This window comes from Ursus arctos, unplaced genomic scaffold, assembly GCF_023065955.2.
Source record: "Ursus arctos isolate Adak ecotype North America unplaced genomic scaffold, UrsArc2.0 scaffold_3, whole genome shotgun sequence".
Taxonomy (NCBI): domain Eukaryota; kingdom Metazoa; phylum Chordata; class Mammalia; order Carnivora; family Ursidae; genus Ursus; species Ursus arctos.
The window spans coordinates 39,436,345-39,455,547 of NW_026622985.1; the positions used below are offsets into that span (position 1 = coordinate 39,436,345).

General features: G+C 35.2%; 1 protein-coding gene across 2 annotated transcripts in view; it reads left to right on the top strand.

Moving 5' to 3' along the window:
- Positions 1-19,203, top strand: part of NXPH1 (neurexophilin 1) — a 285,500-nt gene that overhangs the window by 162,619 nt on the left and 103,678 nt on the right. The window lies entirely within an intron of this gene.

Here is a 19,203-nt window from a genome sequence, read left to right on the forward strand (position 1 = left end):
GGACTTAATTCCCTAAAACACAGGAAGTCATTGTACTCTTGTGCTTATCTGTACCTTCCTGCTTAGTGATGAGAAATGTCCTTACTTCCCGGATTTGTGATCCAACTGGTTCTTCTTCCTGTAACTCAAGGAGTCACAGTGCTATTCTAGGACCAGACTGCAGGATATTCGGGAAAGTGCCATCATTTGCCAGCTGCTAGAAATATTTGGCTTTAAATCAATTTCAGTAAAAGTCCTGACCAAAGACCAATGGCTACATTTGGCTTAATCGATACTGAAAGTTAAATACTTACATGGTTTTAGATTTTTTTTCTGCTTCCAACCTCTTATATTTTTGTAATAATAAATAGTATATTCACATTGATGGACGTTTATGTCAGAAAAGTATACAACTTGTTTTAAAAATACAAACACCACTCACATTCATTGCAAAATACTTAGAAAATATTAATAAACAAAGAGGTAATTACCTGTTGTCGTTCAAAAATACCACTTTTGTGAGTATTTTGGTGTATGTTCTTTTAGTGATTTCTCTCTGTATTTATTTTGTAAGTGGTCCACAGATGCTTTCCAAAATTTTTTTCTGAGCCAGAGGCCTGATCACATTACCCGCTCAATTCAAAAATCTTTACTTGCCTTGGCTTGCCTGTAGAGCAATCTCAAGTTTTTTGGCCTGGCTTTTAAAGATCCCTCATGGTTTTCTGACATCTCCCTTAAATCTTTTGATCCACCCTCTGGTCTCTGTCATTTGAATAGGTACTGCTCTGGATACTTGAACTTTTGTTTCAAGTGCCCTTCCCCCATCATTATTCATCTTGCTATGCCTGTTCAAATCCCCTTTCCCTTAGAATGTCCTCAGTTAGAATTGATGCCTTGCCTCACTCTGTTGCACAGCTCATTTCTCTCTATTAAGCATGTCTCTCAGTCAGCCTTACCTTAGCTCTATGTTTGCATACCAGCTTTCTCCATTATATTGTAAATCTGGACGGAGGGGATTATCATTCTTATAATTTCTTGCCATAACTTCTTTCATGTCAGTTTTTCCCACTCTCCTATAATCCAAATAAAGACAGTGGCCACCTTCATGGCTCCAACATCATGTTTCCTGTTGGTTGGTGTTATACTAGCACAGACTCAACAATATTTGAGTCCCATTTACCTAGTGTCATTTGCAGCTCCTAGCAAAGTGCATAGAACATGGTAATTCCTAAGAGATATTAGTTGAACTGAATCATTTGTTATTGACCACAAATAAGGGACGTGCATGGGTGAAACACCAAAGGGCCATGACTTATCTTTGGAACGTTTTCAAAGAAAATAAGCTCATTACTTTGAAATTTGCTTTAGAGTATAAAGCATTTTGAATAGAAATACAGTAAGTAAATATTATTCCAGGCAGCAATTGGTATTACAGAGTGTTCTTAGTGACCTCAGTAGCCACTATAACCTTTTGAGACGTTATTCCTCTTACTATTTTTGTTTTCTGTTCAGCTGGCCACATCGTCACTAAGGTAGGATCAATAATTGTGTCATCAGCTACATTCCAGGCAGAGTACCACGCATTTACTTAAGATGACCACTCAATTTTGCCTTAATTATTTTGCTTTTTTTTGGTCATTTGTCATTTGCTTAGCTCTTCCACAATTCATGGTAATTTTTCAGATTTTACCTATTCTGGTTGAATTTATTTTTCCAAGTCTACTTTTGGATAGAAAATGGTTTTACTTTTTTTGGTTGCTCTCTAAGTGAGATTGAAAGATACATACTTTTCTCACTCTTTCTAAGATCCTATTAGGAAATAGCATGGTTTATTTTCTATCACACTATGTAATCTCCTCTGTCCCTCTTCCTTTATTTGTTGGGTTTTTCCTTTAATTAAAAAAATTACACCTGATTATGTTTTTTCCTTATTTATTCTTTTCTCATTTACTTTCTGGCAAACTAATTGGAACAATTAGTCTTCAATTCGGCCTGAAAAGAAAATATACATTTATATTGAAATCTTTTTTTTTTTTTTTTTGCATTCTTTAAAGTGAATGCCCCAAATTGTTCTCTCATGGGACAGATTCAGTGATGATAGAATGTTAGCTTCATTGTATTAGCAACAGTGCATGTAGGAAAAAGTGAAAAAAATACGGTGGTTCTATCCCTTTTTCTAAAAACTGAGCTGGCAGCTGTTTTCAATGTGAGGAGCATTTTTTTGGTCAGGATTATGTGCTACTTAATAAATTTTGAATTTCAAAAAATTTTTTTTTAATTTCTTATAATAGGAAGTGATTTGGATTCAGCTGTTACCAAACACTGATTCAACATTCTCCGTACCATTCCTAATGTTGCCTGTCCTTTGATTTCCGGTTATCTTCTATAGCTATCTTTTGAGTGCTTACAGTGTACCCAACCTGAAGTGGGCTCTCTGAGGGGTACAAATGGAGTATAAGGGGTTGTAATTGGAGAACACGCTAAATTTTCATCTGCATTTTCTCTTTAGTTGCACTGCTCCTGCTTTCTTACTGTATGATTTCAAAGCAGACTGCTTTTCTCTCACAGATTTTTTTTTTTTAAATTGAGTGACGCAAACGGGACTTTCAGACTAACAATATTGGAAAATCGAATTTTCAGTCAAGGTTTGAGCTTCATTGTTATAGTTTTTCCTCTGCATTTTGGAATCTCTAATATTTTATCACGTAATATATATGCCCTATTTGTGTTTGGAATTTATACTGAATCCCTTTCTAAAACAAGGTGTTATAGTGAGGTTCTAACATGGTTGTGGACTATTGCTGACAAGAGCATAGTCCAGTATCCATCTTTGGATTTGTGAACACAAATTCCTTACAAATTTGTGGCTAGTCAAAATGCTGACATTCTGAGGAGTTAGAAGTCTGTAGCCTAAAATAAGCCTAATCCTATTTACTCATTTCATATAAGAGATATAGGATATTTTCAAGTAATTTGCATTATATGGAAATAAAAACATACTTGTCATTTTTTACAATTTTTACCATCATTTGAGATTGATGCTTAAATGTCACATTACATATCACTGCTAATTCTCGGAATTGCATAGCATATGCCAAATTTATCTCTAAGGCTTTATACTTGTACTTTAAGATTTGAAATAACATCAAGTGAGTTCATTCAAATTCATTCTTAATTACTAGATTCTGGTAGGACTGTTTAAGGAATGCCTTCTCTTTGGTGTGTGGAAGATGAAAGGTGATACAAAAATGCAGTGTTGCAGGGTAGCTTCTTTGTAATTTTGGCTCACTGGAATGCCAGTTGGGGAATGGCAAAGGCTAATACTCAACAGATGGCAAAGTCCTAAAACCTATAATAATGGTTGCAGTTATTTTCATTACTGTCATTTGATGACACATACAATAGTGTGAAAAGGCTTGAACTGGGTAATCACAGTATATATCCTCAAAGGGACCAGATGCATTTTAAACAATCAAACCGGTGATGGATATTCAGGCTGAGTGCCACTTCTGCACATATTCTAGGTGCATTTATTGCTAGGAATTAGAAGCAACATTACTTGTCACAGGGAGGAGCGCCATTTCCCCTTTTAGTAATAACAAGCAACAAAAATTGACATCTGTTGTAACACAGACAGATTATTTCACATCCTTTATGATTGTGTGTCATTATCATGCATATAAATTTAGTTTGCAGATGTTCAACGTCAGAGATCAAAATACCAATTTTGCCTACAAAGGAGTTGCAATGGATATGGAAAACCTAAGCACTTTTGAAAATAGATAAGTTAAATCTTTTAAAGTGGAGACAATAAAAATCAAATGAGATTAGGAAGGAAGAGCATCAATAGGCATCAGAAGGGGATGTATGGAAGTTTCAGACAATCTTAATATTTTTATTTCCAGCCTTGTAAAAACACCCATTCTTGATTTTAATCTCCAGAAACTGTTGTTGTGTCTTCGTTATTTTCTGCAATACAGTGAATAAAATGAGGCTGTATTTTTTTCCTTTAAAGACAGATCTTGTCATTCTGGAACATTAATTAGATCATATTTGAATATTCATAATTTTCCTGTTTAATTTATAAAAAACTGTTGATTGCCTCTGGGGGGTGGGGTAGCAATGCTCTACAATGATGCTATTAAACATGGCTCAACAGACAAGTTTACCTTTTGAGGTGTTCAGTACTCAATTTAACATCACTATTTGTTCTATGTACATTTTACTTTGTTAATCTTAAAAATATGGATAGAAGGTGGAAGGGAAGGTTTCTTTATAGTTTGGCTACAATATAAAATACCTAAGAACACAAAAATAATTATATTTTATGGAAAACACTTTCTTTTTCCCTACCCCCAAGAAACCCCAGACCACAAACAACGTCAACCAAAGCAAAGAAACCCAAGTCACTTATTTTAACAATTTTGTGCCTGCTTCAAAAGCAGTGTTAACAATGTGGATATAGTTTGCATTTTCCTCTGGGGATTTACCACTCAATATTAAAACACTTCCCACTGTGACATTTTAAAAACTGTCTCTTTCCTCTGCTGAGCTAACAATATAATGGGGATCAGGAAAACAGTCTGGAACAAGCACAGCTTATGATCCCTGCCAGGCATTAGAAGCTAAGGCATGGTTTTTGACCTTCTTTTTGTATTGGGCAAAGGTATAGAACTGCTGCCCTCCCACACTCTGCCTTTTAAAAGCTTGTTAAATGGGTTGGCTCTCTGTTATATTGTAAATTTAAAATATTTACACAAGGTCCTTAGTTCAGATCTAAGTGTATCTCCTGTTACATCGGTGAATATGTGTAAATCAAGAAGTGATACTGATGACAATATGTGAAGAACCTAAAGGGGCATAGAGTTGGTGGGAAGCTGTGATTAGATAATGATGACATGTATTTTCTTGGAATATTGAGAAAGATCTCTATTTCTTTTTCCTAAACATTTTTCTATCTTGAGAAGTAGAACATTAAGTTTAACGATTGGTTATTTTCTGGAACTTTTGGATATAATCTATTTTTTAGTAAATTTGATAATCTGAGGCCATACTTTTTTGAGCAGTTTTCCTCGGAGTTTTGATTCTGGTTTGTTCTGGGACCAAGATGTTTAAGGATATAGCAAGTATTAATAAAATTGATTCAAAGACATTTGAACCTGAGCAGTGTGAAATCACTTTGGATTGTTTTAAATTTCCTAACAATAATTGGCCTATCCATAATTAATACAATACTTATATGTATTATTGCTTAAACAGGTATTTAAATTTTACATGCTCTGGATAATTCTAGCTTAAATGAGTTAAAAGGACAATTTAATTAAGACCAATGAGATGCTGAAAGAATGCATTTGTTTTATACTTTGCCTGGATGGTGTCTCGCTATACAGTACTCATTTACCAGTGGCAAATAAAAAAGTCAATAAATCCCTGTTTCCATCAACTAGACTAATGAACTTCATTAGTTGATCATGTTATCAGTATAATTACTACAGACTACATTTTGCCCTTGGTTATTAATGCAACAGACTTCTGCAACTTATTCTTAGGAGAACTGCCTAAGAGGACAAGAAGTCGTTTAGCTCTGGAAAAAACCTTGGTTTTTCTCCTTCCAAACTCATCATTAAATCCTCCTGGAAATACTTAGAATATTCCATATAACCAGTTGCAATGTTTTTGACACTCCACTTTCAAAATATTTTGCTAGACATCTTTGTTTTGTTATGGTTTTTATAGTTGGCTATGTCTTTACAGGTACTGTTAGGGGTTGAATTTTGTTTTCCAAAAGATATGTTGAAGTCCTAAATACAAATTTTAATAATAATAATTTATTATTAAATTACTATTTTTAATAAATTTCATTTCGATAATTTATATATATAAACCCAGTGTGCCATATTGTATGATGGACAACTACATTTGGGAGTTTGGGATCATATTTTAAAATAACTTCTGTAAGTAGGTACAGTATTAAATGAGAGCCAAGAATGTGTATACATGTGTATATATATTTAACCATAATTTAGGTCCAAAGATAAAAGTCAGGCTTTCTAATCTTTTTTATGTACATTTAATGTATTATACCAGCTATGCTAGCTTACTCAGGAAAAGCTTAGAAACTCAATATATGTAAGCAACTAAAAAAACTGAAACATTATTTTTGATGATTCTTCAACCTTTTACTCCAAAAATAGAGCAGGCATTATAAATAAGAGCTTTATAGTTCTTCTCTATCCTTTGTAGTTGAAGAATATAATGATCAGGAAATCGTCTAAAAGATTGACAATAGAAGGGGAAAGAAAGAGAAACACAATCCTTAGCTAATTCATAGAATTGACTCAAATAATAAGAAACTGGTGTTACACAAACAGATCTTGTGAGGGAGAATGAGATTGGGATCGTGACTGTGGATTACTTTGAGATACTCTCAGAAGGGCTTAGGGACAAAGATGTCTCTTGGTATAAAGTATGTTATTATTGATGACTGTTTTTGGACAATTATCTTTGAACTAATATTACGAAGAAAAATCCTTATCACCTGAGTAATCCTCCATTGTGCACTTGGATTTTAGTGGTCTCATGATTTTATGTGAGGAAAGGAACTAACAAGATATGACTTTAGTTTATTTATATATGTATATTATATATATTTATATAAATATGCATATTTGCCAAGCTCTCAGGGTTTTTTTTTTCTATTAATTTCATTGTAACAGAGATTGCAGTTTTCTGATTTTGTGGTTCTAAGGGAGAACTATCTTTGTCTTTTACTTTACGCCAGGTAAAGGAGAAACGTTTTCGTAATTAAGATAAATGAAAATTAATTTTGCCATTCAGACTTCCAAATCCTTTGGTGAAGAAGGTATTGCATTATTAAAATTTACTTGTTTGATTTAGAGCCACTGCTGTTAGACATAGTAAGAGTTTTGAACTTTAATTTTGATTTATTTGTTTGCTAGAGTGATAGCATTGAAGAATTTGTAACATTTTAAGTGGAAAATTGCTAACAGAAATAAATGCACTTTATAGACTTTTTGAGACAGTTTTGGTTGCAACTTCACATTTGGCTATCAGCATTCAGAGAGACAATTCCAGTTAAGGGAAGTGGCAAATATTTCTCTTTGAACTTTCCAAAAAGAGCTGAGTGCCTTTCTATGAACCGAAGCACAGCTTGGCATACATAGCCATATATAATTCAAGCACTACTTCCATAGCACAAGAAGAAGGTGGCGTTGCTTAGAAATTTACATTTTAATGACATTTTATATACCTATCAACATTTTCCCCATTTGTTTTTATTCCAGTCCTGTCTATTTCCAAATCTTCATTCCCATGATTACATCATACTTAGTATGTTAGAAGGAGTACAAGGCATTATAGCTTATGACCTTTTTTATTGAAGGACAGGCGGCTGTCTACATGATACGACTTAATGGGTTCTGTGAGGTCCTCTTATGCAAAATCTCTCTCTACTAGCTAGCCCCAGGACTCATTATACCCTCATATTCCTTTAAATATTCTTTAAATCATTGCATCTTCAGAAAGTATCTTAGAACATAAATATGTTACATGGGAGGAACAGCCATTCTACACACATTACCTGCCAGAGATTAAGCCTGTATGGAAATGAGCATAAAACAAGAATCCTGACAGAGAAAGGGAACAGACTGGTTTGGAATGTGGATCACTATGAGAAGCAATCAGGTGACGGAATCGCATGGAGAGTTTTGAGTCAACACAAGTCCATGTGAGAATCCTAAATGCTTAGTGGGAATTTGTGAAGCAAAGGGGGAAAAGGAAAATTAAGACTGGTTCTGTGCAGTGAATCCTTGTGGCACATTTAACAAATATGTTTTTTTCATAATTCCAAGTGATCTATTGGTATGTTAGAATTTATAGTTTTGCTGAATTTGAATCAAGCTCGTGGTGAAGTGATAATGGGACCCTTGGTTAGTGAGTAGATACAGCTAACCATCTACTCAGCATGCTTCTCAGCAGGGCTTTGTTACTTTGTCATTAGTACTAGTAAGTCTATAGCAACGTGGAGAGTTGTTTTTAAATGGTCTCACCAGTAAAACTTAAGGCAGTTAATTTGTGGTGTCAGGACGTTCCCAGCACATATATAACTCTGGAAGGAAATAGGATTTCAGAATAAGCCAGATGTACTTACAAACATTTCAAGATTGTGAAGTTTTTGAAGTTTTCCATAATGAAGAATATTTAGAGTTGATTCTCTGGGAGTCAGGGCGTTACAAAGGTAAATGAGTATGTGAAGTGTGTTTTACAGGTACGTTCATTGTTTGAGTTTCTCTTCTCTGTTTTCTTTTCCCTTCCCTTCCTTCCCCTTCCCTTTCCTTTTCTTTCCTCCCTTTATTTCTTCCTTCTCTTTTTTCCCTTTTGAATATTTATAGTGATATAATCAACCAGCTCAGGCAATTAGGCTACAATAGAGGGCTTTTTGTTTGTTTGTTTGTTTATTTTATAAACCTGTACTTCTCTCTCATTCTCTCAAATATATTTGTGAGGAGAGGAGACTGAGTAAGGGTTAGTAGGAGCACTAAAGAGGAACTTCACTTCCCTTGTAATTTTTTAAGCATTTCAGGGTTATCACATTTGATCTGTAAAAGTATTGATGGCCAATTTTGCCAAGAGTGAATTAATGGGCATTTATATCTCTTAGGCTATAAAAGAACGTAATCTGTTCTGCAGCCTTACAGTGCCTCTTGCTTTCACTTCTGTTATAGTTCAAAGTGAGTATTTAAAATATTCCATGTTTATGGTCCGATTTTTTGATATGAGATCACTACTCACTTTTTTAGCATTCTGTCTTCACAGTATGTCTCATTCATTTATCAAACTCTTTTCCCTGCCTGCTATCATTAACCTTGCTTTGTAGATAAAGAGACACAGAGGTCAACAGTCTTGGCAAGTGTTTTGTCCACTCATGGCTGTTGCTGATATTAGATAAAAGCATTGAAAAAATGCAGCTTTATTTCCTTGTTTACCCTGCATGAAAGTTAGGTCTCAGTTGTGCACTAGGGGATTATATGCTGCAGCAAAACTGCACAAACTGAGTAAACCATAATCAAAATGATCAGTGTGTTTTCAAATTGCAGATATATATGTGTGTGTGTGTGTTTTTACCTATAGCCATATACATTTGTATCTGCATTTTTAGAGCCATATGTTCCAGTTTTCATGCCGCTACTACTTTCTGTTTGTTTGAATGGTTAAGAGCAGATGATCCTGGGACTTTCTTAATATATGGGATTCAGAGGGGTTTTTTCATCATTAGCTCTGTTACTTTTACATAGCCAACTTTAATACTTAAATCGTCATGTTTTAAAGTATGTGCACATTTTTTTCCCAGCTGGATAAACTCCATTTTAAATACTAGAAAACCTAGTAACTCAAAAGCTTTCAAACATAGTCTATTGTCCAGGGCTTTCATGGTGCATTTCAACAAAGAGAATCTCTGTGCTCACTCAATTTGCAAACATCTGGAGGAAAATAATGTGATAATTAGGAGGCAACATGGGCTCATCAAAAACAAATCATGCCAAACTAACTTAATTTCTTTCTTTGATTTCTTAACAAGCTGAATGGGAACACAGTGGGTATTTTTATTATAGAAAGACACTTGATGTAACTTCTGAACATTCTTAAAAGACCTAGGGAAAACGCAGTTAGGTAAAATGATTGGCTAATCTCGGATATCTCTGTAGAAAGGAGTAAGCAATAATTATTTATCTATGGTTCAATATATAATTAGGAGACACTGATGGGTAAATTTTATTTTTTTAATTGTATCTTCACTAAGTATCTTAAGCTCTTACTTTGGCTGTATACATTTTATTTCTCATAGTTTTGTTTTTTTTTTAAGGTAACTGACTATAATGATTTGATTTAAAAATTAACGTTGGGGAGTGCCAGAGTGGCTCAGTCAGTTAAGTGTCTGCCTTTGGCTCAGGTCATGATCTCAGGGTCCTGAGATGGAACCCCACGTTGGGCTCCGTGCTCATCGGAGAGTCTGCTTCTCCCTTTCTCTCTCTCTCTGCTTGTGCTTATGCTCTCTCTCTCTCTCTCAAATAAATAAATAAAATCTCAAAAAAAAATTAACATTGGTAATTTTCTTTCTAGAAAGAAACATATACGTGGGCCAATTTTTTTCTTTGGAAAATGTGAAAATCATGTATGCACATATATATGTATATATATTATATATACACATGCACACCACATACATAAATTATAAGCACACACACATATATATACATATATTTATTTATACATATGTATTTATTCCATAATCTCAGTTTCTATATACAACTAATATTGTTTCGGTAACTGTTCTCTCAGACTTATTTCTGTATATAATATTTGTGTTTTTACAAAAGTGGAAATATGCTATACTTATACTTACTATTTTTAAACTCATTTTTTTTCACTGGATAATATACTGTTAAACGTAGTTCCAAATCAACAAATGTGCTTCTGTGGCATTATTTATAATGGCTGCATAGTATTCCAGTATCCAAATGTGCTGTAATTTATTGACTGATCACTTTTTATTAGATAGATTACCTCTTTGTTGTTGATGTTTTTACTATAAACCATACCAGGATAACTATACTTGTAGTTAAATCTTTCTATATTATCATAAGATAAATGCCTAGACATTGTATTATTGGATCAAAAATATGAACATTATAAGAACTTGATGTGTGCTCCTTAACTGCCTGACAGAAGGTTGAACCAGTTTACATTCCTGCCAACTGCTTATGAAAGGAATGGATGCAGATATAGATGTAGATAGATATATACCTATACATACAGGTATCTTGATCTCTTTCTCTAACCATATATATATATATATATATATATATATATATATAAACATTTTTTTAAGGAAAAAGGATAGTTTCTCCTTGGGAAAAAATGAAATTCACTGAAAATATTTAAATGATGAAAGTTTTCATAAATATTTTAGAAAAAGCATGATTCATTAAGTGGCTGCGATGAAAGAATTCCAACATGTAGTCTTAAATTGACTTTTCTCCTATTTCTCTCTGAAGATTTATCAAAAGAAGAGATTCATTTTTGTGGCAGTTATTGTTCTTATGGAACATCTGAAATAAGAATTATTCTATGCCTCAAAGTGATATTAAATTATATTTTTCGTTAATATGTGAAACAAGCCAAGTTCTTTTAAATGGTGCTAGAAATGAAAGATTCTGTTTTGTGCTTTAATACTGCAGCAAATACAATTTCTTAGATTCTACTATTAGATGGCTCTGATTTTCCATTCTCTTCCCTTTCTCCTTTTTGCTTGTTGTGCCTCATTAAAATTTCAAATGAAACCGTGTGACACTGATTGGAATTGTTTCTGTTGGGGGAAATGTACACACTAGATGTGCAGCAGAAATTCATCTACATTTGAACCCTGCTATTTGTTTGACACAATGGATTTTCAGGAATGGGATTGCAAGAAGTAAATCTTTAATAAAATTCCTATTGACTGTCCCTGCAGGAGGCAGTGTGCATGGCAGCTAAACAGGAAGGTTTGAACCCTCAGCTCTGCAACTTATTGACTGTGTAACTAACTGCTCTAAGTACATTTACTCATCTGAAAGATGTGATAATACAAACTCCTTAGGCTGTTGAGAAGATTCAGTAAGATAAATAAAGTCCTGGGACCTAGGAAGTTCTCAGTAAATATTAGCTTTTATTTTATTTTATTTTATTTTATATACTTTTTATAATAATTTTTTATTGTTATGTTAGTCACCATACAGTATATCCTTAGTTTTTGATGTAATGTTAAATATTAGCTTTTACTGATAACTGCTTCATGATCCATACTTCCCTCAGATGGTAGAGAATAACTTTTCCTATAGCCTTTGCAAAAAATCATCCCGTTTGCCCCAGATTATTGCATCATTTTGGAGCAACTATACCAGAATTGGTAAAGTAACTTTTTTTGGGGGGGGGTAAAGTAACTCAATATATTCCTCTCCTTCTCTCCTTCCCCTCACACCCCTCTCCCCCCTCTTGTCACTTCCACCCTTCCCTCTTTTTTTCCTTCCTTCCTTCCTTTCTTTTTTTCCCTTTTCTCCTTTCCCTTCCCTAGTATTCATTGCACACCAACCATGTTCTATACTCTACTAGACATTTGGGAAGGAAAAACCTGAATGAATCCTTTTGAAAGAATTCATTGACCAGTGGAGACAAATATTAATTGGATAACCACACAAATAAATATAAAATTGCAAGGATGACAAGGCTATATAAATGACAAACACATGGGTTATAAGAGCATATAGAAGATTCGAAAAACTTTCCTGAGGAAATGAAACAGGGATATAAAGAAAGTAGAGAGGTTAAATAGGTGAAGCAGTAGGCTTCTAACTAGTCTCCCTATTTCTGCCATTGCCTCTTATAGTCTATATTCTTCACCCAGAGTGATCCCATGAAAATGGAAGTAAGATCACATTAACCCTCTTCTCAAATCTCTCATCATGATTTCCTGTTTTACGTACTTATGGTAAATCTCATATCCTTAGCTCGGAGTAAATATGGGGATTAAGAAAGTGAAGTGTTATTGGTAACTTAGATTTGGGGCTTGCTTAGCTAAATGGATGAGTATTATTCACTGAGGAATTAAAAAACTACTAGGTTCTTCTGTTCATATTGAATCATTAATTTCTTTCCATCCTATATCTTGTCTTTCATTTGATAGTAACAACACAAACTGAAAAAGATAGAATGGTTAGTCTTGTTTGTACTTTATGATTTGGATGTGGGCATTTTGGGATTTATTTTATGATAGTGATATGAGGTTTGAATGACAGCATTTGGTTTGATATTTCTTTTTTTTTTTTTAAAGATTTTATTTATTTATTTGACAGAGATAGAGACACCTAGCGAGAGAGGGAACACAAGCAGGGGGAGTGGGAGAGGAAGAAGCAGGCTCATAGCAGAGGAGCCTGATGTGGGGCTCGATCCCAGAACACCGGGATCACGCCCTGAGCCGAAGGCAAGCGCTTAACCGCTGTGCCACCCAGGCGCCCCTGGTTTGATATTTCACTCAACTAACTGATGTCACCGAGTTACTGACTATTCACATAGCTGGTATATGTGGCACTGATTCTCAGAGCAGAGGAGATCAAAGTAGCCATTGAATCCATCCATCTAGAACATTAACACGCTGCTAACAGAACTTGGATGTCCAGCTAATGACTGGCTATGTAAAGCTGATTAAATATTTTATTAACTTTCTATAAAGAGCCCAAGGCTCTTTCACATACACTTTTCCTTTGTACTCTTTATGTCCTTGTATTGACAGGAAGAGGCCAAATTAGCTGTTTTTTTATTATGGAACAAAGTTTGAGGCACTGAGATATTTGTGAGGCTTAATTACATTTCACTGGAAAACTGGGAAAAGATCTGGACACGGAGAGTCAGGATTTTGCTAAGATACTGTTCCCGGAAGTGTAACGTCACTGTATCATTTTTTTTTTTTTTTTCATTTTCAGGGCCTCCTGAGATTATATAAAATATTTAATCCAATATCTTTATATGTTGAATCTGCATGAGAAGAACTCATTGTATTCTATGTATTTTTTCTATTTTATTTTGATTTTTATGCCAAGCATACTATCCAGAATTCCAGTAATGTCTAATTACATGTGCCTCTGTTGAAGTTATCTGGACCCCAATTCCTTCACTTCTCCCACTGCATATTTCACTGTAGGAATCTGTTACAAAGAGGAAGTTGTAATATTCAAATCTTTTCATTTTGTATCTTACAGTTTTTAAGCAGGAAAAGTTTAGTATGAACAAGAGAGGTGGGATCAATGAATTCTTGTGGCATCAGTTAGTTATTCTTTCCCTTTGCAAAGGACATTGAGAACTCATTGAGCTTCATTTTAGGATTGTGTGTGCCCTGGTGAACATTTCTATGTTTGCCAGATGTTCATGGCATAGTTCTGAGGCAGCATGCACTTTGGAGGAGCATAATTTCATTTTGGAAGAAGTCAGGCTCTCTGTCTAGTCAGCATCCTGTGTCTTGTCTCCTTGTTCAGATTGCTTTCCAGGTCTTCTGTTCCCCTCACTTAACTTCTGTAATTTGCTTCTGTGCTCTTTTTAACCTTTGTTCATGCTTAAGGGTTGAAGTTTATAATTATATGTCTGTTCTGAACCCTTCACTATGGTTTTGGCTAATCCTAGTTTTATGTTGTTTATGTTTGTTTAGGCAAATGATGCTCAGTGCTCTTTCAGATGTCCTTTAATGTAATGGGATCAGTAATTTAAGTTTATAAGTATGTATATCCTGGCCAAGCCTATTCTACCAACATGTGTCTGTGGTGTTGGTTGTATCTACGTTGAACCATCTCATTGCCCCCTGTGGATTCATTTAGTTATGAAGCAGAATCAGATAATAGTATAAATCCAGTGTAAGAAAGTATCATAGAGGTCTCCTGTCTCCCAGCTTATTTTTCAAATGGAAAACTGAATCCCAGAAAATAGAAATAATGCCTCACATTCGTGTAATACTCTATAGTTTGTAAAGTACACTGACATGCATTATTTTATGTAATTTTTTTCGGTCGTTCTCTGTGGTAAGCTGTGTTGGTATTATTGACCCCTATTTTACCAGTGAGGACACAAAGGTACAGAAAAATTGAGACCTGTCTCAACTACTTACAGCAAGTTAAATGGTGATCTGATCTAAAAGCCAGGACTTGAGACTTCAGTTGATTAAGTGGCCTTTCCACAATATTATGTGCCTCCTGGATGGAGCTTCCCCAGCCATGTGCTGCTGTGCTGTGATGTGTTGAGACAGTGACTTTCTCAGTATGGGACAGCCATTGACTTCTAGTTGTAGGCTGCCTTCTTCCCTCAGCGTAACACAGGATTGCTATTATTTTCTGTATACCGTGATTTCAAAAAACCTTGGAAGCACAGTCCTAGCATGTAATGAAGATAGACTTGGTTAAGTCATAGAATGATTTTATTGGAAGATTACTAGGTATGTACAGCCTGTGAGTTCTGGAAATGTTTCCATGGTATGCATTCACCTACCCTCTGATACCTGTATCCATTTTCTTCTAAGAAACCACCCCTCCCCACATCTGTGTGGTCCCTGGAAGCCAACTAACAAAAACCTCTGACCCAGGTTGGAGGTGTGGGCCTTAGCAGGTCTGTGTGCTGTGTCTTCTTGTCATGGTGATTGGCTCCAGAGTGGTCATGGATTCCATCAGAGCTAACCAAGTCTCATGAGACATTCTCTGTGACTTTTGGGAAAGAGAATATTGCTACCTTTCTAGAACTGAACCAGGAAGCATGCAGACTGGAGCTCCTATCACCATCTTGACATCTCCTGAAGCTGATACTGGAACCAAGGAGAGCTGAGGGATAAACTGAGTCCCGCTGATATAATTTGATGTCAAACTGCTTAAAAAAGTCAAAACTAATTCTATAGTGTTATATAAACCAATAAATTCTCCCCTTTCCTTAAAATAATTGGCTTAGATTGTTGTCATAAAGCCTAAAGAATCCTAATATATTTCTGGTCAAGCAAAAAAAAAAAAAAAAAAAAAGAAAAGAAAAGAAAAGAAAAAAAAAATCAATGGCACTTTTTCCAAATGATTCAAATTTCTGATTTGTCACTTTAAAGGCCTGTGGAGATCGGAGAGATTTAGAAACGAATACTCCAATTTGATCCCATTTCTTTCAGCTTAAGTATTTTTTTCCTACCTTTGAAAGGGTGATTTATAACTTATGAGTAAAACCTATCGGTATATGAAGTTTTACATAAACGTTGAGTTTCCAAAAGGTGCTTGTTTCATGATCAGTTACCTATATTAATTCAACAAATAATTATTGTTTGACACTGAACTAGGCTAAGAATAAGGCATCATCCTTGCCATCAAAAATTTTGTCATTCAGTTGGTAGAAAAGATACATTATTGTGTAGAGAAAAGCAAGTACTAGTCAACATATTTAACTAAATATGATATGAATGTCGCGGGGTAAGTCAAAGAAGGACAAGGTCACCAGAGATTGAAAAATGGCAGTCACCATGAAAAAGGCAGGGATGGGGTCATTTCTTTAGGTTTGGGCAGATGAAGAGGAAGAAGTTTCTCCAGGAGCTGAAGCACAGCACATTCAAGGACTCAGAGATGGGAGAGAATGTTGAGTGAGGAAGGTAGGGACTCGACAGGGCAGGCTGTGGCAGAGGAGTAGGGTATGAGAAAAAATAGCTTGGAAATTTCCATCTAGCATTACTTTTGAGAACAACTTTGGAACGAAGAACTTTGCTTAGAGTTTGTTTTGAGAAACAACATCACAACAACCCTTTTGAGCACTTACACACACATGGCATTAGGTTAAACATTTCATAGGGGTTATCTCACTTAATATTAGTACTTTTGAAGTAGATATTATTGTTGGCTACATCTTAAGCAGAGTTGTATGTGTTTATTAAGGCTGTAGGTGGTTAAGACAGAACAAACCCAGGTCAGTCTGCCCCTGAAATTCATGCAGTTTCTCTGCTCATGAACTTCTCTCTCCTTTCTAAGATGAGCGGAGCAGTCACTTTGCACAAGCAAGTTGATGATAGTGTTCTGCATGGCTCAGTGAGTATTCATATTTTTGGTAGGTTTAATATTCAGAGTTACTATCTACAGATTCTTCGAATGACTCGATTTCAAGCATTTGAAGAGCCTCTCTTTTAACATGAGATTTGTTGTTGTTTCTTCTGCACTTCAAGCAAGAGAGTGAAATCTTAGAAATTAGATTCAACTAACAATTCTTGAGAACATCACAGTATCTAGGGATTGAGTATATGTACTTGTGTCATTATTATTTCATTTTTTTCCCCAAAAAGCTGGGAAGGTAAGTGTCATTATTCCCACTATACAGACAATAAGACTGAGAGTAAAAGTAATTAAATACCTTGCCTACAAAGGGCATGTAGTTAGTGTGGGCAGAGCTGCGACTTGGATTCAGGCCCCTTAAAGTCCAGTTCTTTCCCACTACTTTAGGTCAACAATGGCTGAAGGGTATATCTCTGAAATTTGGCATTTGGATTTATTACTAGTTAGTATGAAAATTCAAAGTAATTATTGAATATTAGTGATGATTTGATGGAGGTTAAGCCTTTTCCAAACTATAAGTTTGGATTTCTCATTTGTCTTGTTATTTTTTTCTAGGGTCTATCAGTAAGTCAGATAACACGTATTTATTGAGTACCTATTATTAGGCGAATATATGCATCAACTTAAAAAGGCCTTTGTGTGTACTGTACACTAATGGAACTTAAAATATGGTTGAGGGACAAGGTGGAAAGTTACACAAGAGTACATAAAAGGCTAAATAGTTTGATGATGAGTAATCTATGAGAAAATATTAAACAACTGTTGTGGGACACAACATTTGACTAATTGCCAAGTGAATGATAACACATGCATATTAAGGACTATGAGTTCAGAAGAAGAAAATAATTGTAGGCACTGGAGTGGTCTGGAGAAGAAGCTTCATGAAGGAAGTATTTGAACTAGGTTTTTGAAAGTAGGACTTGAAGAGGTGACAATGTCCTGAAGTCAGGAAGAGTAAAAGTAGAGAGATAGGGAAATACACTGTGTACTCCAAGAAATAGTTTGTCTGAAATCAGGATTTAAAAAGGCGAGCAGCATAGGGATGAAACCATAGAAGTGGGTCAGGACCAAGTTGAGGAGCTCTTAAAAGGAAAACTAAAGGGTCTGGATTTTATGATGCAGGAGGAATGGTGGTAGGGAGGGGTTTGTGTAGAGGGTTGGGAACAGGGAAGCTTTTAGCAAAGGAATTAAAGCATAAGGAGAGTAGAGAGAAAGATTCATTTGGTATATAAAAGATTGGGAAAATTAGGTGGCATAAAGGGGACCAATTAGAAAGTGATTGGAACAGGCCAAGCCTCTACAAGTTATAGGGGAAAGAGGTAAAAGAGAAATGATATTTCAAGGAAACAATCAGATAAATTTAGGTTATCTGGCATTTTCTTAGACAAAGTAAACTCTTATGAAGAATAAACAGGAAGAAGGGAGTAAAAAGAAGATCAAAGAATAGGATAATCAAATATAACTTCAACCTATGAACTGTGATTGAGTCATAGTTTAACAAAATAAATGATAGGTATAAGAGCCATTGGGGAGGAATCAGGCTACTTTTTCTTTCTTTTTTTAAAAAAAGATTTTATTTATTTATTTATTTGAGAGAGAGAGAAAGTGTGAGCAGGGGGACCGACAGAGGGAAAGGGAGAGAGAGAATCTCAAGCAGACGCCATGCTGAGTGTGGAGCGCATCGCGGGGCTTGATCTCACAACCCTGAGTTCATGACCTGAGCCGAAATCAAGAGTTGGACACTCAACCAACAGAGCCACTGAGTGAGGCTATTTGAATGTGGACTGAATTTTAGGTAATATTAGCATTTTATTGTTAATATTTAGTTGTGATAATGATATTGTGGTACTATAACAAAGTTTTTATTCTCAAGAGATGTGCGATGTGTGCTGAGAAGTCTCATGATTATCTGCCCCTTTAAAATTGCTGGGCACAATATATGCATATGTGTGTGTGTATGTGTGTGTAGATATATGTGTGTGTATGTATATATGTATATCTGTATTTGTATCTATGTCTATGTCTACATCATATCTATGTCTGTATTTATATTTATACCTAAACCCATAGCCACACTCATCCCTATCTCTATCCCTATTCCTACATCTAGATTCAGATATACAAAAAGAAAATATGATATAATAATAAAAATTATTAAATCTAGTTTGTGGGTACAAACTGTACCCACTCTGTTAGTCTTTTAATTTTTCTATATGGTGAAGACTTTTATAATAATAATTGAGCCAGAGAGAAGTGGGAGAAATAGGTCAGGCTTTGGAGCCTAAAGCAGAAGCAGTAGGAGTAGAAAAGGAGCAGATGTGCAAGGATAATTGGTAACACTGGGTGATTTGTTTAACTCAAAGCATCAGAGGACTCTCTTAAGCATGAGTCTTGGCGTTAAGGCCTTGCTGAAGGGATGTCATCACATTTTGTACTGAGACAGGAAAGTTTTCAGAGGAAGTAGATTGGGGGGAGAATACATATGCAGTTTCAGAAGGGGTTAGTTTCAAGTGGATCTGAGCTTTCCTGCTGAACACTTGCTGGAGGAAGGTGGCCCAAGTTC